We start from the raw sequence: 18,711 nt of genomic DNA on the forward strand, positions 1-18,711 counted from the left end.
ATCTACCTAAAATCATCGACAAGCATTATCTGTAATGGGGATAAGCTAGATGCATTCCCAATAAGATCAGGGGTGAAACAAGGATGTCCATTATCACCCCTATTATTCAATTTGGTACTAGAAACTTTAGCTGTAGCAATAAGAGGAGAAAAAGAAATTGAAGGAATTAGAATAGGAAAAGAAGAAACTAAATTATCACTTTTTGCAGATGATATGATGATTTATTTAGAGAATCCTAGAGAATCAAGTAAAAAACTACTTGAAATAATAAACAACTTTAGCAAAGTTGCAGGATATAAAATAAACCCACATAAATCCTCAGCATTCCTATACATTACTGACAAAGCCCAACAGCAAGAGATAGAAAGAGAAATTCCATTCAAAGTTACTATAGACACTATAAAATATTTGGGAGTCTATTTGCCAAGACAAACCCAGGGCCTATATGAGCATAACTATGACACACTTTTCACGCAAGTAAAATCAGATCTAAATAAATGGAAAAATATCAGTTGCTCATGGTTAGGATGAGCTAATATAATAAAAATGACAATTTTACCCAAATTAATCTATCTATTCAGTGCCATACCAATCGAACTACCAAAAAATTATTTTACTGAGCTGGACAAAATAATAACAAAATTCATCTGGAAAAACAAGAAGTCTAGAATATCTAGGGTATTAATGAAAAGAAATGCTAGAGAAGGTGGCCTTGCCATACCAGATATTAAACTGCACTACAGAGCAGCAGTCATCAAAACTGCCTGGTACTGGTTAAGAAATAGGGGTGTGGATCAGTGGAATAGGATAGGCACACAAGTAGGAGAAATCAACAAGTTTAGCAATCTACTCTTTGATAAACCTAAAGAGGCCAGCTTCTGGGCTAATAATTCACTATTTCACAAAAACTGTTGGGAAAATTGGAAAATGGTAGGGCAGAAACTGGGCATAGACCAATATCTCACACCATACACCAAAATAAAGTCAAAATGGGTTCCTGATTTTGGAGTAAAAGCTGATAATATAAGTAGTTTGGGAAAGCAAGGAATAGTTTACTTATCAGATTTATGGAAAAGTAAAGAATTCATGACCCAACAAGAGATAGAGAGCATTACAAAATGTAAAATAGATAATTTTAATTATGTTAAATTGAAAGGTTTTTGTACAAAAAAAGCCAATGCAACAAGAATTAGGAGGGAAGCAGAAAATTGGGAGAAAATCTTTGCAACTAGTTTCTCTGATAAAGGCCTCATTTCTAAAATATACAGGGAGCTAAGCCAAATATATAGGAATACAAGCCATTCCCCAATTGAGAAATGGTCAAAGGATATGAACAGGCAGTTTTCAGAGGAAGAAATTAAAGCTATCTATAGGCATATGAAAAAATGCTCTGGATCACTACTGATTAGAGAAATGCAAATCAAAACAACTCTTAGATACCACATCTCTCCTGTCAGATTGGCTAAAATAAGGAAACAGGAAAATGATAAATGCTGGAAAGGATGTGGGGAAATTGGAACATTGTTACATTGCTGGTGGAGTTGTGAGCTGATCCAGCCATTTTGGAGAGCAATTTGGAACTATGCCCAAAGGGCTATAAAAATGTATCCCAAAGAAATCACACAAGCGGGAAAAGGACCCATATGTACAAGGATATTTATAGCGGCTCTTTTTGTGGTAGCCAAGAAATGGAAATCAAAGGGATGCCCATGAATTGGGGAATGGCTGAACAAGCTGTGGTACATGAAAGTAATGGAATACTATTGTGCCATAAGAAATGGGGATGATACAGACTTCGTAACAATCTGGAAAAACCTACATGACATAATGCTGAGTGAGCGGAGCAGAGCCAGGAGAACATTGTACACAGCCACAGATATATGGATTCTGTGAGGACCAACCCTGACATACTTCGCTCTTCTCAGCAACGTAAGGTGCAAGGACAACTCCAAAGGACTCACGATGGAGAATGCTATCTTCATCCAGAGAAAGAACTGTGAAGTTTGAATGCAGACTGAGGCACACTTCATGCTTGCCTTTTCTCTTCTCTTTTGTTTTTGTTTTTGGGTTTTTTTTTTGGTTCTGTCTCTTCTTTCTCATGATTCACCCCATTGGTCATAATTCTTTTCCACAACTCGACTAGTGTATAAATTAATTCAATGCGAAGTTATAAAAAAAAAAGAATAATAAAAACAATGACTACAGCATTGTAAATGGAAAGAACCATTGCACAATTAAAAGTGAATGTTACCGACGTATGAATATCAAGCACGACTGGAAGACATGTAAGAGGATAACGCCAACACACCCATCTATGCAGGTATGAGATCCACAGCTGTTACACAGAGCACAAATATTTACACTTTTCAAATATATTAATTAGTTGTGCTGGAAAAAAAAGATACAATTACATGAGTTTCCAAATGATCCCAAATGACACCCACTTATTTTGTAGAAGCTTCATTTCTCCACTTTGGAGGGGAGAGGTCTTAGTTCCTCAAAAGACAGTGCTGCAGAGTTCCACAGTACTCTGTCAGCAGGGCTCTTCCCAAGGAACCTTACAGGCAAAGATCTAAGAGGATTTCACCATGCTTTTCTCACAACAGTAAGTCATTTACTATTATTATCATTATTTTCTGTTTTTTTTAAATAAACAAAATATGCTATAATAATCATCTAACAAATAAATATATTTATAATGTAACTGTATTCAGATTAAAAAGAAGAATAAACTTGTTTTAACAGCTTCTCTGAGCCTTCTGGTATTTAACACATCACAAATCAGGTGATAATAATGTAGTTAAATGTCTTTCAAATTTATCAATTCATAAAGTATTTTATCTGGCATTTTCATGCTAGTCATAGTAGTTTTATGTAGTGCCTACCACATGCCACGTTTTGTTTTTAGCAACACTTCAAAAGGTTTAGTCTATAGTTTCTCAATTTTGTTAACATTCCATGCCGATTAGAAAAAGTACCTACAAATGAGATAGCATTGTGTTCGACAGTATTCCTACCAGGTCTGAACATTGCAGGGCTCATCTTTTACACAAACCAGGCATTGTGTTAAGTACTTCACAACTACGTGTTTCTCCCCACAATCCTGGGAGATAAGTATAAATATTTGTTATCCCCTTGTACATACCAAGACTGATTAAATTCTTCTAATTTCCTACATCTAAATTTTCAACTCAATCAATTACTGATTTATAGTGACTATTGATAGTACTTAAATCTCAGTTTTTTACAAGCATCCATTGTTTTTAGTCATTCAGAATTCATGGTGACACTTTCAACTTCTTATTACTGTTTTTTTTTCTTTCTTTGAATTACCCCAAGAGCTAAGCCAATTCTTTTCAGTTTTCTAAATTACCAATCCTTTAGCATAGCTATTGAAACCAGAGCAGGAAACAATCCTTTCCCTATCAATCAGTTAATGTTTTTAAAATGTTTTTGTTAAATTTCTACTTGTTTTGCAATTTTATATTGATTGTGGAAAGGAGACATGTAGCAATTGTAAAAGGGACATTGCTTTAAAAATTCCTATATCTTTTCTATTTCAGTGTTATTAAGACCCTCTCTGGAATTTCCTTTTCAAAATTCTCAAACCCTTTACTTTCAAACCCTGAATTTAATTCTGTCTTCAATAATTCTTTCCTTAACTTACTATAGCCTTATTTAGACAATGTGGAACTAAACAACTGATTTTAACACGAGTTTTTCCATGTTATAGTATACCTAAACAACTGATTTAAGCTGCAGTAGTATCATTAGATTTCACTTACTTTCAGTTTTTTTTTGGGGGGGCGGCGAGGGGCTCTGGGATTCACCTTCAATCTGGGAGCCCTAATCAGGACTTACTTGTTGCTGTCAGGTTGGTTCTTTAAAAGCAGTAAACAACACAAGGATAAATGAACTCCACTTCTACTCACTTTTATTGTTTCTGAAGATGGTCTAAAAGTTCCTTATTCTGCCTTCCAATAATAAAAATCTCTTCCTGCAATAAACTAACCCAACTTTAAGTACAGCGTTTAAGTAGACCTTTATTCCACACTAAAATTAAAACCAATTTCACAGACTGATTTCCCAAAACTTCAGATTTAGAGCTTGGCTCACCAAAACCTTTTCTGGCTTATTAGCAAATATGTTTCTTTTTACATTCTGAGCTGTGAAATTATTTAAGCATACAAGAGTTTTAATCTAACTTCTATTCCCATACTATTTCCAAAGCTTTTCTTATTTTAACACTTCCCTGAATTCCCATTTCACTGAATCCCTCCTGAACTTATCTCATGACTAATAAGCCAGTTCTTAAAATCCAAACTACAGCTTTAAATCAATCCCTAGTTATTTTAAAGGTGCCATTAATGAATAATTGATCTATGAAAATTTTATTTCATTAAACTCTCCAGAATTTGCTAGTATCCCATAAGTTCATCAAAATACTTTATAAAGAAATCCAAATTATAATTTAGAAATGAAATTAACTATTCTCTTTTCACAAATTTGGTTTTCAATCAGTTTTGTATCTTAGTTTTCAATTAATTTCTGTATTTGTCTTTCTTCTCAGCAATCTCTAACTTGGCCAGTGTGGAAACAGAGGAAAAAGAGAGATTTGTCCTCTTTTCAGGATTTTTTGGGGAAAGTATTTTTTTTTCTTACAGCCTTTTGGTTGATCACGCCAAAAGAAAAGGTATAGGTATAACACATAGGTTAGCACAAAGCACAAATGGTACAGCGCCGACCAAACAGACACTTATTTCCCATTCTCTGAAGGATTTTCCTAGTTTGTAGAAGGCTCCTTTCCATGTGAAGTAATGAACCCACTATTCCCAAATTAGTGTCATCATTTACAAAATGAACACACGCAGAGAACATATAACAAGACACAACGTTCAATCAGGCTGGAACTTCTGTTTTTCTTTAAGAGATTTTGAAGTCAAGATCTCTATTAAACAGGGAACTTATGACCATCTTGTAACTGGGGTCCTGCTGTCACACAAAGACAATTCTTCTGCTTCCTAATTATGTTAATGCTTTTAGAATCTCACCAGAAAATGTATTTTAGTAAGAATACCAAATTGTTTTAGCCTACTTTGCCAAATGGGTTCACCCATTTAAAATGTACTTTTTGTTGAGAATAAGTTCCTAATAGACAGAAGAGCTGGTTAAAGTTCTATTCCTCTAGACTTCTTGCCAAACTATAATCACAGGAAGAAAAACTAAGAGTGATGAAGAATTTTAGTAATAGCAATAGCTTCTTTGTTTTAGGCTGATTTTGAAGATTGTTCAATAAAATTCCCTAACTTTCTAAGTGATCAAAAGTTCCATGCTTTGGCCAAAACAATCCCCTAAACTCTTTGTATTCTCTTTTTTTTGGGAGGGGGGAAGGCAGGGCAATTGAGGTTAAGTGACTTGCCCAAGGTCATACAACTGGTAAGCGTGTCACGTGTCTGAGGCCAGATTTGAACCCAGGTCCTCCTGACTCCAAGGCTGGTGCTCTATTCACTGCACCACCTAGCTGCCCCTCCCTTTGCATTCTCAAACCACATCTTTAATAGCTCTCCCTTTCATCATCCCCAGACAAGAAGTCCACCCTTGTCCCAGTGGGGATCTTGTAGGATGCATTTACCCTCTTATGCTTGATCCCATCTTTCCTGGGGGCATCCCCAACCAGCATCAGCACTCCTTGGAGGAACTTCTCCTGAGAGAATTGGACTAGATTCCTGAAGTACCTGCCTTTTGGTTTATTCCATCTGAGAAATTCCCCACTGAAGAAGGTTAGAGATGGCCCCCCTTCGATTATGGATCAAGGGAGGCAATCTCTCATCCCCCTGAGTTCCTTCTACATGGAAGTTCTGTTCCTACTGCTGTATTATGTAACGGATTCACTTTGGCAAATTCTCCAAAACTTCCAGTTCTTAATTTCTGGGCTTAACCTCTAGGGTCCTAAGTCTGGTCAATTAGGGCCAAATGGTGCTCTATAAGTGAATATTCAGCAACATTTATACCAGCTTTCCTTTAAAACTTCCTAAAAATTTAGCTGATTGTCAGTGACTGACTTAATCCTAAGAATATGTGATAATAACCTTACTCACTAAATGAAAGGGAGCCTTCTCTTTTCCTGATCCTCTGTCAACTTAAAATGAGCCTCCTTCTCAAGTCAGAAGAAGTTAGGATTGTTTCTAGGGTGGTCACATGCCTTGACAGCTACTACTGAGGTGGGAATCTCTCTCTCCTAAGGCTATCGGGTCTGGCCTGAATTATTGCTCCATTGAGTGGGGAAACACTCACTTCCCTAAGCCCTATACATCTAGGAGCTGGTCATAGGGTCCTCTAGATGGGTTCCTCATCCCTCTGTGAGCCACTGAAATGAGCTCTGTCTCAATTAGTTGGAGAGATTTCTCTACTGATGACAAAAATCATTTAATTACTCCTTGATAAAAAAATTAAAGGCAAAACAAAATCTATTTTAACCCTGCTAACAGGAAGCTTTAAAATTAGCTAGGCAGCTGGCTAGCTGAAAATGAGGAACTAGCAATTCTACTGCTGAATCTCTAGCAAAATCAAAGTAATGAAAATAAAGAAAAAATGAAAAAAGTAACCTATGTTTAAAAAGTTTAAATAGTGGCTATATAACTTACAAAAATAGAATTTGAGTGCTCCAGAGCTTAGGAATTTAGACAGATTAGTCACAAATTTGAACAGTCCCTCTTAGCCCAATTGGGGATCACATTTAAGTCAAAATTAAATCTTGTTTTTCTTCTTCTCCTCCTCCTCCTTCTTCTCCTTCTCCTTCTTCTTCACCTTCTTCTCCTCCTGCTTCTTCAAATGCCTCTTCTCCTCCTCCTTCTTCTCTTTCTCCATCTTCTTTTTCTCCTGTTTCTCCTTCTTTTTCTCCTTTTCCTCTATCTTCTCCTTCTTCTTCTTCTCCTCCTTCATCCTCTTCTTCATCTTCTTCTTCTTCCTCTTCTCCTTCTTCCTCTTCTCCATCTTCCTCTTCTTGATCTCCTCCTCCTCCTCTTCCTTCTTCTTCTTCTTCTTCTTCTTCTTCTTCTTCTTCTTCTTCTCCATCTTTTCCGTCTTCTTCTTCTTCATCATCATCATCATCTTCTTCTGATTCTAAATCAACTGCTTGGGAAGGCAGGGTTATTTCGTCAGGGTCTGGCATTTTGAGTATTTCAATTAATGTACTTGGAGGAAGAGAGCTCACGTGCTGTGGAGTGAGCAGGATGAGCTGGCAGTGTTGCTGGAAATGTGCTATGCTGAGGATCATGTCCTCGGCAATTTTTTGATGGTTCATGTCCATGTAGGTATCAAATGCATCCAGACATCTGAAAGGTAGTTCTGTGATGGACCATAAAGTAAGAATGAATAAAGGGTTGGAAAAAGAATGTCTATCTCCTGAGAAAGCTTGCATGTCACTGAAAGCAGTGGTGCTCCCTTCTCCAGGCTGGACTGTTATAGAAAGGGCCTCATTCTCATGATCCAATTGCATCTCCCCAGAGAAGGACCACTGAGATAGTAAGTTGTAGAAGTGCAATTTGCATCGTAAAGAAAGACTCTTTCTGTGATTCTGGTATATTAAATAGCTCTGGGTTGTTAGAACATCCAGAGCTTTAATAAACTTTTTCAAACTCTTCACTTTGCCAACTAGATCAAGGCAACTTTCTTTTATTTCTTGGTAAGACCTTCTTGTTTCTTCTTGGCTTCCATAAATGTAGTTTTCTGATTGTATAGTCTTTCTTAACACAGTAATTTCTTCGTCAAGAACAGAGGCAGTTGTTGTAACTTCTTTACGCTCAGAGCAGATGCTTTTGGCCAGAGCAGTCTCTCTCTCAAGTACTCTTTCTTTCATGGCCAGCTTTTCCTTTTCCACTTGGAGAGAATTCAAGTGTTGTTCGAGCATATTTCCATAATACCGCACAGATTGGTGTTGGATGTCCACTTCTAATGCAGCCTGGTTTTGTTCTTCCATAAAGGATTCTATGAATTCTAAAATTTCATTACATCTCAACTTAAGCTCCTCATGTCTCCCTTCAGCATCTATTTTAAATTGCTTTAAATTCTCTATTTCTTCTTTTCGAGCTTTCATCCCTTCCTCAATCTCCTTCATCTCTTCTTTAATAGCTTGAACCTCCTCTTGTAGAACTGAGAGACCTATTGACTGACTTTTACCTTCATCCTCAAGGTCTTTTATTTCTGAAGTGATATTTATTACTCTGGTCTTTATTTCTTTTAAATGTTGATAATGAAGGTTCCACTTATTCCTATGCTTTCTAGTGTTTTTAATAGGAATGGGTGTAGTACTTTGTCAAAGGCTTTTTCTGCGTCTATTGAGATGATCATATGGTTTCTGCTAGTTTTGTTGTTGATATGGTCAATTATGCTAATAGTTTTCCTAATATTGAACCAGCCTTGCATTCCTGGAATAAATCCTACCTGGTCATAGTGTATTATTCTCGTAATGAGTTGCTGCAATCTTTTTGCTAATATTTTATTTAAAATTTTTGCATCAATATTCATTAGAGAAATTGGTGTATAATTTTTTTTCTCTGTTTTGACTCTACCTGGTTTGGGTATTAATACCATATTTGTGTCATAAAAAGAATTTGGTAGGACTCCTTCTTCACCTATTTTCCCAAATAGTCTACAAAGTATTGGAATTAGTTGTTCTTTAAATGTTTGATAGAATTCACATGTAAAACCATCTGGCCCTGGAGATTTTTTCCTAGGGAGTTCGTTGATGGCCTGCTCAATTTCTTTTTCTGATATGGGGTCTTTAAGAAATTTCACTTCCTTCTCTGTTAGTCTGGGCAGTTTATGTTTTTGTAGATATTCATCCATATCTCTAAGGTTGTCAAATTTATGGGCATACAGTTGGGCAAAATAATTCCTAATTATTGTTTTGATTTCCTCTTCATTAGAGGTGACCTCACCCTTTTCATTTTTTATACTGGTAATTTGATTTTCTTCTTTCTTTTTTTAAACCAAATTGGCCAAAGGTTTATCAATTTTATTGATTTTTTCATAAAACCAGCTCTTTGTTTTATTAATTAATTCAATAGTTTTCTTGGTTTCAATTTTATTAATCTCTCCTTTGATTTTCAGTATTTCTAATTTGGTATTTAATTGGGGGTTTTCAATTTGCTCTTTTTCTAGCTTTTTCAGCTGTCTGCCCAGATCATTGATCTCCTCTTTCCCTATTTTATTCATGTAGGCATTTAGGGATATAAAACTTCCCCTAAGAACTGCTTTTGCTGCATCCCATAAGTTTTGGTATGTTGTTTCATTATTGTCATTCTCTTGAATGAAATTATTAATTGTTTCTCTGATTTGTTCTTTGGCCCACTCACTCTTTAGAATTAAATTATTTAGTTTCCAATTAGTTTTTAGCTTATTTTTCCATGGTACTTTATTAAAAATGATTCTTATTGCATCATGATCTGAAAAGGATGCATTGACTACTTCTGCTTTTCTGCACTGGATTGTGAGGTTTTTATGCCCTAGTACATGGTCAATTTTTGAGTATGTGCCATGTACTTTTGAGAAGAAAGTATATTCCTTTTTATCCCCATTCAGTTTTCTCCAGAGGTCTATCATATGTGCCTTTTCTAAAATTCTGTTTACCTCCTTAACTTTTTTCTTATTTATTTTGAGGTTAGATTTATCAAGTTCAGAAAGGGGGAGGTTGAGGTCTCCCAATATTATAGTTTTGCTGTCTATTTCTTCCTGTAACTCCCTTAACCTCTCCTCCAAGAATTTGTATGCCTTACCACTTGGTGCATATATGTTAAGCAATGATATTGCTTCATTGTTTATGGTGCCTTTTAGCAGGATATAATGTCCTTCCTTATCTCTTTTAATTAGATCTATCTTTACTTTTGCTTTGTCTGAGATTAGGATTGCTACACCTGCTTTTTTTACTTTAGCTGAGGCACAATATATTTTACTCCAGCCTTTTACCTTTACCCTATGTGTATCCCCCTGTTTCAAATGCGTTTCTTGTAAACAGCATATTGTAGGATTATGGTTTTTAATCCATTCTGCTATCTGCTTCTGTTTTGTGAGAATGTTCATCCCCTGCCATAAGAAATGGGGATGATGCAGACTTCATAACAACCTGGAAAAACCTACACGACATAATGCTGAGTGAGCGGAGCAGAGCCAGGAGAACGTTGTGCACAGCCACAGTTATATGGATTCCGTGAGGACCAACCCTGACATACTGCGCTTTTCTCAGCAACCTAAGGGGCAAGGACAACTCCAGGGGACTCGCGATGGAGAATGCTATCTTCATCGAGACAAAGAACTGCAAAGTTTGAATACAGACTGAGGCACACTACATGCTCGCCTTTTTTGCTTCTCTTTTTGTTTTTGGCTTTGGTTTTTTTTTTTTTTGGTTCTGTTTCTTCTTCTCATGATTCATTCCATTGGTCAAAATTCTTCTCCACGACTTGACTAGTGCATAAATTAATTCAATGCGAAGTTATACATGACAGTTATATGAGACTCCATGCTGTCTTGGGGAGGGAGGGGAGAAAAACTGGAACTCAAAACTATGTAGAACCGTGTGTGGTAAACTAAAAATAAATAGATAAATTTAATTAAAAAAAAAGAATGATGTCTTTAAATCCACAAAATAGAATATACAAGATGATAAAGAGTCACTTCAACACTGATCCTCAGAGTTCTAAGGGCAACTAAGAGGGGCTGGAGCTTCTGGTACTGTGCTTCTTGAGCCCCTTCCAATATCGCCCCCCCCTCAACAATCATCCAGTTGACTTCATCAGCTTTTAGAAAAAATATTTACTAAAAGGGTCAAACAACAAGTGCCACCTGCAGCAGACTTTGGCTGGTCCCCCTTCTCCTTTTCCTCACTGCTAGTGCTTTTCCTTTGAGATTACCTCTATCTATACTGGTCTGCTTGGTATGTCCATAAACAGATAACACATCCCCTCTGATCAAATTCCTTCAAAAATTGTTTAGTTTTAAAAGTGATTAATTATTTTTTTTAGTTTACAACACTCAGTTCAACAAGTTTTTGAGTTCCAAAATTTTTCCCCCTGCCTCTTCTCCCTGCCTCCCACCCCAACATGGCATGTAATCTGATGTAGGTTCTACATATACCTTCACATTAAACACATTTTCCCAATATTCAAGTTGTAAAGGAGAGCTATAACCAATGAAATGAACCATGAGAAATATGTAACAAAACCAAAGATAATATAAAATAAAATAACAAAGAAAAAAAGAGAGAGCAAATAGTTTGCTTCAATCTGCATTCACACTCCATAATTCTTTCTCTGGATGTGGATAGCCTTTTCCATCATGAGTCTTTAGGTGCTGTCTTAGAACCTTACATTCTGGAGAGGAGCAAGTCTATCAAAGTTAGTCATCACAGAAGCAATGTGTCTGTTCTCCTGGTTCTGCTCCCTTCACTCAGCATCAGATCACGGAAGTCTTTCCAGGTTATTATGAAGTCTGTCTGCTCCTCATTGCTTAGAGCACAATAGTATTCCATTTCATTCATATACCATAATTTGTTCAGCCGTTCCCCAATTGATGGGCATCCCCTTGATTTTCAATTGTTTGCCACCACAAAAGAGCTGCTATAAATATTTTAGTAAATGTGGGTCCTCTTCCCTTTTTTATGATCTCTTTGGGATACAGCCCTAGAAATGGTACTGTTGGGTCAACGCCTTTTGGGCATAGTTCCAAATTGCTCTCCAGAATGGTTGGATCAGTTTGCGGCTCCATCAACAATGCAATAGTGTTCCAATTCTCCCACATTCTCTCTAGCATGTATCATTTTCCTGTTTTGACATGTTAGGCAATCTAACAGGAGACATGTGGTACCTGAGAGTTGTTTTGATTTGCATTTCTCTAATCAATAGTGGTTTAGAGCTTTTTTTCATATGACTATAGATTGTTAATGATTATATTTTGAAAGTTATTTTTAATGTAGAACCAGACATCTAATGTAGCAAATAGAGAGCTGGCCCTGGATATAGGAAGGCTTGAAGTCCTGCCTCTGAAATATACCTGGCTATGAGAACCTGGGCAAATCACTTAACCTCTCATTGCTCTGGGGTAAAATGTAATTCAACTAGCATTTCTTCAATGGCTACTTAATTAATAAAATAAATATAATCAAATAAAATGAGATAATATGTATAAAGCACTGAGCATTGAGCCTAGCACATAGTAGACACATGATAAATGCTTGGTCTTTTCCTACTATGTGCCAGGCACTGTGCTAAGCTCTGGAGGTACAAAGACAGAAAAAAGCCAGTCCCTGCACTAACATGAGAACCACTGTGTATGATTAAGAAGATGTATACATGATGAATTAAGGGTCATCTCAGAAGAGAGGCAGGAGGAGGAGGGGAGAGGAAGGGCATTCTATGCATGAGACACAGCCAGTGTAAAGGCCAGGAGTCAGCAGATGGTATCATGTACAAGGAACAAAAGGAGGCCGTTGTCACTGCATCGGAGAATATGGGGTAGGGAGAATAACGGAAAGAGACTGAAAAGGTAGTACGGGGCAACGAGAGAAAAAGCTTTAAAAACCAAAGAGAGCTTTCTGTTGAGCCTGGAGTCAGGAAGACCAGAACTCATATCCAGCAGGACACTCACTAGTTATGTGACCCTGGGCAAGTCACTTAACTGCTTTTCGCCTCAGTTTCCTCATTTGTAAACTGGGAAGCATAATAGGAAGTACCTCCAGGTGCCGTTGTGTGGATCAAATGGGACAATACTTTTAGAGTGCTTAGTGCAGTACCTAGCACAGAGTAGCTTCTATATTAATAATTATCAATATTGTCATTTGATATTTTATTCTGAAGGTCACAGGGAGGCACTGGAGTTGATTGAAGAGGGTGGTGAAGGGTAAGAATGGAGCTTTTGAAAGATCACTTTGGCATCTGTGGAGAGATCACCTGGAGTGGGGAGATGAGACTGTAGGCAGGCAGACCCACCAGCGGTCCATCCGGGTAGGAGGAATGAGGGCCCCCCACAGGGGGTGGCAGGGTCAGGGGAGAGAGATATCATGAAGGTCCAATGGACAGGGCTTAGCCACAGCTTAGATGGGGGAAGGGAAAGGGAGACAGGAGTTACGGAGGACCCCCAAGCTGTGAGCCAGGGAGCTGGGAGGAGGGGGTGACCTCACCAAGGAATGGGGCCGAGTAAAGACCACATGCCAAACAGCCTATGGAGCTGAAAATGTCCAGGGGACATATGATTGGAGATGTCCATTAGGCAGCTGTGGATGTGAGCCTGGAAGTCGGGAGAGGGTGGAGCTGACAAGTAGAGCCATGTTGTAGAGATGAGAATTTAATGGTAGTCTGGTAGCTGATGATCCCAGCAAGGAGGAAAGAGAAGGGGGGGGGGTGTGGGTGGGGCAGGGCCCCCGAGGCTGTGAGCAGGGAGGACCAGGAAGATTCAGTAAATGGGGCTGAGAAGCAGTGGGGATGAGGAAGAGGAGGAGGAGAATCAGCAGAGAAGACCCAGAGAGGAGAGAGCGGCAGGGGCAGACCCAAGGGTGGTCATCCGTGTCAAGGGACATGGAAAGGCCAAAAGGATGAGCAGGGGCTGGCTGTCAGCAGCCCACCTGACATTTAGCTAGAAAGTGCAGAAGAGCCAGAAGATGGGTTTTTGGAAGGAAGGGGAGGTAGGGACATGTGTGTAGACCCTGGGGAAGCATCCTGGGTAAGAAGGCTGAAGACTGTGTCAGGAAGGACTCTCACCCATCTAAGAGACACACATCCATCTGCACTATCAGAGGGAAGGTCTTCCCCTGAAAGCTCCCAATGACATCACAGGTTCAGGGCCTACCCCTCATGCCAAATAGCATCCAAACCTGGAGGGCTGCAGTAGACATTTTGGCCTCCAAAGTAAAGGCTAAATTTTCAAGGAATGATAAGAAATGCTTGCCAGACACACTGGGCAGAACAGTGGATTGAGGGCTAGGTGCGTAATCAGGAAGAGGCCTCCTCCTGAGTTCAAATCCGGCCTCAGACAAGCACTACCTGTGTGGTCCTGAGCAAGTCAACCTAACTCTGTTTGCCTCAGTTTCCTCGTCTTTCTAATCAGCCAGGGAAGGAAATAGCAACCCAGTCCAGTATCTTTGCCAAGCAAACACCAGATGGGGGCATGGGGTCAGACACGTCTGAAACAACTACCAATAAAAGGACAATTGAAAGAATAAATCCTCTACCACGTTTCTGGCCGGGGTGGGGAGTGGCCAGGGACCTAGAGGCCCAAGGTCTCTCTTGTCAATTGTCCTCACTCCCCCCTCCCAGACCCTTTTTTTCAAATACATTTTGTTTGCAGTGAGTTTAGTAAAGACACCAAGTGGGAGAGAAGAATGTTTAGAAACAGAGCCTGGCCTTTGGCCAGGTCCTCTCGAGAGGGGCCAGCCTCCCTGTCACGGGCTTCCGAAGCCTCGTGACTACGCTCGGGGTTCCCCCCAAGCCCCAGGCCTCTGCCTAAGCAAAGGGCCTGATCTCGCGGACAATGTACGGGGCGGGAGCCAAACAAGATGGTGAATGACTCCGTTTATTATTTCAGCAAGCAGCACATTTATACCTGTAGTGACGTAGGTACACTCTTTGGTTACGTGGGTGAAAGACAGGTAAAGCTAATACACCTGGGTCCTAGGACCACCCTGACTCCACCTACTCTCCTCCCCTTCTCTTCCCGCACTACCCAAAGCTCCCTGCGGGCAGGCAGTCCAGGCAAAGACCGGAAACTCCACGTGGTCAGGCAGCCGGAAGTTCCACATGCTCTGCCAGAGAGCCGGAAGTTCCACGTGGTCAGGTAGGTCCGACCTGGAATCTCTAGGGAGGCAACAAAGGCGAGACCCCTCCCTCCTCCTGGCTCCACCCACATCCCAAAGCCCTGAGTCTATCTCAGCAGGCCCCTGGGCCTGGAGGTCTGAGGAGAGCAGGGCTCAGCTCTAACTCAGCCCGTAACACCTCCCCAGAGCTAGCTTCTTTGAGGACCAAGCCCCTTGGGTCCTCCACACTCTCGAGGTGGAGACACTCTCCCAGATGTTTTCCACAGCAGCCTCTCACAAAACCAGAGAAAATTCAGGGTTCATCTGGAGGTCAAGAAGAAGCCACACTAACCCAGTCTCCTGCAGGCCTTAACTCAACTCTTTTCTTCTCTCCAGGGGCATTACAGGATTCACCTGGAGGGGGCTGGTCCCACTAACCCTTCTGAAATAACAAATAACAGGGTGAGATCAGGGCTGAAGTTGGAGGACAGGGAGTATCTTTTTCCCCCTCCACCTGCTGACCCTTTGCTGTTTGCCATTGGATGGTGTATGGAGGCTCTTCTCTTGACAGAGCTGGCCTTGGAGCCAAGAAGACCCCTGGCTGGGTGGGCTGCCAGACCCTTGGTGGAGGGAGTATACACCTCAGAGAGCACCCTGTGCCAGGGAGATCAGGGGCAGGCCCCAACTTGTCCTGTGCTTCCATTCAGATGATCAGAGGCCTAGGGCTGGAGCCAGAAGTGGCCTTGGAGATCAGCTTGTCCAGTCTCCTTTAATTGTCCAGAGAGAGAAAGGGACTTGAACCAAGCTCATAGCTAAGAAGTGTCTAAGGCTAAATTTGAACTTGGGTCTCCCCAACTTTAGGCCAGGGCTCCATGCACTCTGCCACCAGTTGCCTCTAGAAGACATGACTTCAGTCTCTGGGCTGAGTTGGCCAGAGGAGGCAGAAAAAGGCCCCTGGGAGGGCATTGGGGTGGGCAGAGGAGACCCTGTGTGCTGGGGTTTGGGCTGACCAGAGCACAGGATTCTCTTGGGCCCAGGGCCGCACCCTCAGTCCTCTGAGCCCTCGTTCCAGCCCGCTCTTGCTGCCCATCATTCACAGGGCCACTCCTATCCTGGTGTGCAAGCCCCTTTCTGTTGTTTCTCCCAGCACAAGAATACGCCAGGATCTCTAGTCTTTTGCCAGGGATGGGCGTGGGCTTTTTCTCCAGTCTTCGCCCTTCCAGAGGGGCTGCCCAGTGTATTGTTGTATGTGTTGGCCACCCTGCCTTTCCCACCCACCCACCTGGGACTCTGCTTCAGCTAACCTGGGATATTGGGTGACCTTTGGCCATGCTTTTCCTGGTCTCCGCATGTTTGTCTCCTGGCTCCAGGAAACTTTTCCTGATTTCTCCCCTCAGCTTTTACCAGGCCCTTCGCTTTGAATGTCTCCCTGAGGCATGGGCTGTGGGCTCCTTCGTGTTTTCTCTGTGGGGACACCAAATGCCCCAGCCATCCTAGACCCACCGTGGGAGGCAGAGACATCTCTGACCATGGTACCCACTTTAGGGCCTGGGGACTTTGCATGTGGCCAGTTCTTCCCTTTGTGAGCAGCCTGTGAAGTAGCCAGAGGTTTGAAGGATGTAAAACATCAGGGCAATTGTCAGCTGCCCAAGGATTGGACACAAACTGCCTCTTGTTGGACTTCATTGAATGGCCATGAGGGTGGGTGCCCAGAAGGGACAGAGCCTGTTTGGGTGGCAATTGTCCAGAGCCTGCAGGATGACTGACTTGTTGGAGTAGATGGTGGGAGCCATTGAATGGTCTGGAGCGAGGAAGGGGCCAGGACAGGGTGGGGAACTTGCAGCCTCGAGGCCACATGTGGCCCTCCAGGTCCTTAAGTGCAACCCTTTCACTGAATCCACACTTCACAGAACAAACCCCCTTAATAAAAGATTTGTTCTATACAACCTGGATTCAGGGGAAACTTCCTAGAATTGATGGTTGATTGCAGCAGAGCTCCTCAGGAGCCCCCTACATTCACCTGGGTATGCAGGGATTGATCCAGGGGTGTGGAAATAACACCAGATGTCTTGTTTCAAAGAGTCAGAGGTGACTGAGTGAATTTAAGGGTTGGGGAAATGGAGCCCTCTCTGGGGCCCCCTCTCTTTGGAGAGGCACTGGTGGTTGGCAGGCATCATCAGATGAAATAGGGAGGTCATGGGAGAAATGGACTTCTGTTGTCCTCTCTCATGTTCCCCCTGCCAAAAAAAACCCACAGGACTTAACAGAACCAGGTCCCTGATTTCTAGTTTGTCTAAAAATGGTCACGAGGGAGCTCCACAAGGTCCTCTCCCAAAGCCTCCCTGCAGGGTGCAGGTGATACCACCTTCTCAGAGGTGATGCCACCTGCCAAGCAAGGGAAATATAGACCAGGTGAAGGGTGACTGGGTGGTCTGTCCTACCCTCAAGGAAGGTCACCTCCCCATCAAGGGACCAGTCACTCAGGACACTTGGCGAATGTGGCGGGTTTATGTCTGCCTCAATTCGGGAGGTCAGGCCATGTGGATGACTGAGTTTGTTGAAGTAAAAGGAGCTGTGAGGAGGCCAGGGATTTAGCAAGCATTGGGCTTATTGTCATTGTCTGTGGAGGTTTAGATAGATGCTGAGCTGGGCTCAGAGCCAACCAGGTGGAAGTAGGAGAGTTGCAGATGGAAAGGTGGTGCAGGGGAGTGATGCCTGGGCATCAGGCTCCTTGGGGCTCTCTGATGACTCTCACCCCACCCAGGGCTTGGGAAGTCCCCTGAAGCATTCTGAATGTCAGCCTATGAAACCACGGTCCACCTGAGCCAGCCACAGAAGGGCTGCATCATGCATGCACGGCGTCATCGAGCACCTCGTGACATGGGCACCAGAAGGCTTCAGAGCGTGTACAAGCCCTGCCCCAATGCTAGCAGTCCATCATATGATCACATTTACCTGCTCTAGATACCCCCACTCAAGGCCTGCAGGCCATCCTAAGGAGGGGGCCAAGCCCCAATAACCTGAGGTTCCATGAAAATGATTATGGTAGCCCATCAGACAGTGTGATTATCTTCTTTGGGGAGAATGTTTTTCATGCTCCCTTCAGGAGAGAATTCTGGCTTCCATTTTTGCACTTGGCTTTTATATGGCACAAATTTGGGAACAATATAGTGGGTGGAGTGTTGCGCTTGAAACCTAGAAGATCTGGGTTCGAATTCTGCCTCTGACTCTCGTATCCTTTGTAATGTTGGGCAGGCTTCTGTGTGCCATGGGCAGGTCTCCAAACCTGAAGCTGGAAATTGGACCCAGACACTGGGTGGGGCTGCCAGCCTTTTGCCACTGTTGCCATTGATAGACAGCAGGGACAGGTGCATTGCTAGTTATCCGCAAGGTTGGATAGTTCTCTTGTTAAATGATTGCTGTCTTATCTCATTTGGGAAGGCCTGATGGGGCTGGGGTGTGTGTGGCAGAAACGTTGCTGTAACTACTAGTCAGTGAATGTTATATTGTTGGTGAAAAGTGATGGCACTTCACAAGAAAGATTACACCTCTCTGTCAAGACTACACGCGATGATTAAGCACCCTCTCTGTGCCTGGCACTGAGCTGAGCTCAGCTGGAGTGGTGTGACTTTCTAGTTGTTTGAAATGTTCTGTGTTCTTAAAACAGGAAATCCCTGCTCAGGAAAACTTGATAGTGAAATGCATCACCTTGAACTCCATTGGTACGGGGTAGACAGGTGGGGTTTCACATTTTTCCATCTTTGGGCCAACAACCCCAAAGGGGTGGCTGTGTTAAATGTAAAGGCCCCAAGGCAGGCCTTTCAAGACCTGCCCCACTGTGGAAGGTGTCATTGGCCCTTGGAGGGAACCGCTGCTGCCAGGCCTTCTTCCCAGCTGGAGGAGGGACAAGAACCAGGAAGGGTGTGATCAGT

Source organism: Trichosurus vulpecula (genome assembly GCF_011100635.1).
Source record: "Trichosurus vulpecula isolate mTriVul1 chromosome X unlocalized genomic scaffold, mTriVul1.pri SUPER_X_unloc_3, whole genome shotgun sequence".
Classification (NCBI taxonomy): Eukaryota; Metazoa; Chordata; class Mammalia; order Diprotodontia; family Phalangeridae; genus Trichosurus; species Trichosurus vulpecula.